The 2128-nt window shown below is 39.1% G+C and overlaps 1 non-coding gene and 1 pseudogene across 1 annotated transcript in view; both read right to left on the bottom strand.

The window, feature by feature from the left end:
• LOC142356019 (large subunit ribosomal RNA) overlaps positions 1 to 74 on the bottom strand; it is a 3522-nt gene extending 3448 nt beyond the window's left edge. The window contains exon 1 of the ribosomal RNA XR_012761344.1: positions 1 to 74. This exon is cut by the window's left edge and continues 3448 nt beyond it. This is a non-coding gene — a ribosomal RNA (large subunit ribosomal RNA).
• A 1683-nt stretch (positions 75 to 1757) lies between these two features.
• On the bottom strand, positions 1758 to 1909 carry LOC142356018 (5.8S ribosomal RNA; annotated as a pseudogene).
• Between the last annotated feature and the right edge of the window lie 219 nt (positions 1910 to 2128).

The raw sequence follows: 2128 nt of genomic DNA on the forward strand, positions 1-2128 counted from the left end.
TCTCAGTTGATTTCTTTTCCTCCCCTTACTGATATGCTTAAGTTAAGGGGGTTCTCTCGCCCAATTCAGGTTATGTAGTTGATTGTCTCTTAATTGGTTCACTGACCAATATGAGACAGAAACCGATTCAGCAGTTTTGTTCGCTACTACTATCAAACACAGGTCGAAGTTTCCATTCAGTCATTAATTCCAACTTTCAAATGTTGTTGTTTCAGCTTTCGCTTACTAGAAGCAACATAATACTCGCTGCAATACAGACCTCGGGAAACCCTCACCGTGAATAAGGTTCACTCACATATTTCACTACATTTTGCGTGGGATTGGAGATGAGGCTACTCGTTCTTGCTCAGTACTAGGCTGAAAATTAACGAAACTTCGTTACAAACGTTCACATGTTGATGTTTCCGCTTTCGCGTACTCGAAACAACATAATACTAGTCTTTGTAATTTAGTTTCATAATTTCAACTGTTCTCATGCAGAATTTTTGCTCATTCTTATCCCAAATTTTGACCTGGCTACTAGTTACACTCCTTGTACTTATTGCAAAATGACCACAAATTTCAACAGCTTTCACATGTTGCTGTTTCGGCTTTCGCTTACTACAGTCAACATAATACTCGTTGCAAAATAAGTGCTCGGCATCTGCAATTTTCCAAAGACGAAGTTTCGCCAGTTCAATTTTCGCTCGCCAATTATGGCTACTAATTCACACGGTACTGAGCTCAACAACATTAAATTTGTTCAGCAAGACTTTCACATGTTGATGTTTTGGCTTTCGCCTACTAGAAGCAACATAATACTCGTCTTGTTAGCTCATTCAATGAGAATAGCTTTTCCCGTTGAGAATTTTTGCCTTCAATTGGCGTTGTAGTGAGTTTGGCTACTCAGATCACCAAATACTTGTGACAATTCGAACCAGAAATGTTTTCAATTTTCACATGCTGATGTTTCGGATTCAACCTACTAGAAGCAGCATAATACTTGTATTCAACAATTTCTGTATCAAATCCCAGTTTTCTCTGGTGCATCTTTGCCAAACTATTCCAAACTGCCTGAGTCTGAATACCAATTACAGGTACTAGTAAATGCACGTTACTAAGGACTATATAGTTCTAGGTTACTGTACACAACGACGTTCACATGTTGATGTTTCAGCTGCCGCTTACTAGAAACAACATAATACTTATCGTGCATACCTTTCCATAACTTGTCCTTTTCAGATGCATTAGTTTCCCTTTGTCTTGGCTTCTACAGTCAGACTGGCTACTAGTAACAGCACAGTACTAATCACATATCGTTCTACAGTTTGCAGACAACTTTCACATGTTGATGTTTCAGCTTTCGCCTACTAGAAACAACATAATACTCGCTGTATACATTTGTAGTTCTCTATGTAACTTTCATGTGAAGAAGTTTCGCCAGTCTTTTTGACTGTCTCAAATCTGAGTCATGCTTAGGCTACTAGTTGCTTCATAGTACTTATCGCCTCGAGATCATTGAACAAAACTTGATTTTCACATGTTGCTGTTTCAGCTTCCGCTTACTAGAAACAACATAATACTAGTCTCATTAAGTTCCGTCTCTTTGCAATTTTCTTATGAAGAAAATTCGCCATCACAATGACTCCAGCAGTTCTTGATCAAGGAATGCAATCATTGATCAGAATGCTATTATTTGAATCGGTTCTGCTTTAAGTGTTCCAATTTTATTGGAAGCACCAACAATAGAACATCAATGTGTTCAATCGAGAGTTATATAACCCTGAATCGGACGCAGTCAACAGCCGAAGCCGAGACCGCCTTTTGCGTTAGAGAGGTCGGTAAACAAATCTTGCGATTCATACCGAATTAACACATATAGCTGTGCTCCTCTTCGTAAAGCGAGCCAAGTGATCCCCTGTTGAAGGATGTATTTGGACCAATCTAGTAGCATTTGGTTTCCAACAAGCTCTCCCAAGTTAGCTTACTTATTGGGCTTTTCAACCAATTCGGTTGGCTACAAGCATCATCAAAGTACTAGCCACAGTTTGATCGCAAAATTCTACGACTTTCACATGTTGATGTTTCGGCTTGCGCTTAGCCTACTATAAGCAACATAATACTAGTCATATCATAGAGCGTGATCAGC

Source organism: Convolutriloba macropyga, unplaced genomic scaffold, assembly GCF_964194025.1.
Source record: "Convolutriloba macropyga unplaced genomic scaffold, txConMacr16.3 SCAFFOLD_4527, whole genome shotgun sequence".
NCBI lineage: Eukaryota > Metazoa > Xenacoelomorpha > Acoela > Convolutidae > Convolutriloba > Convolutriloba macropyga.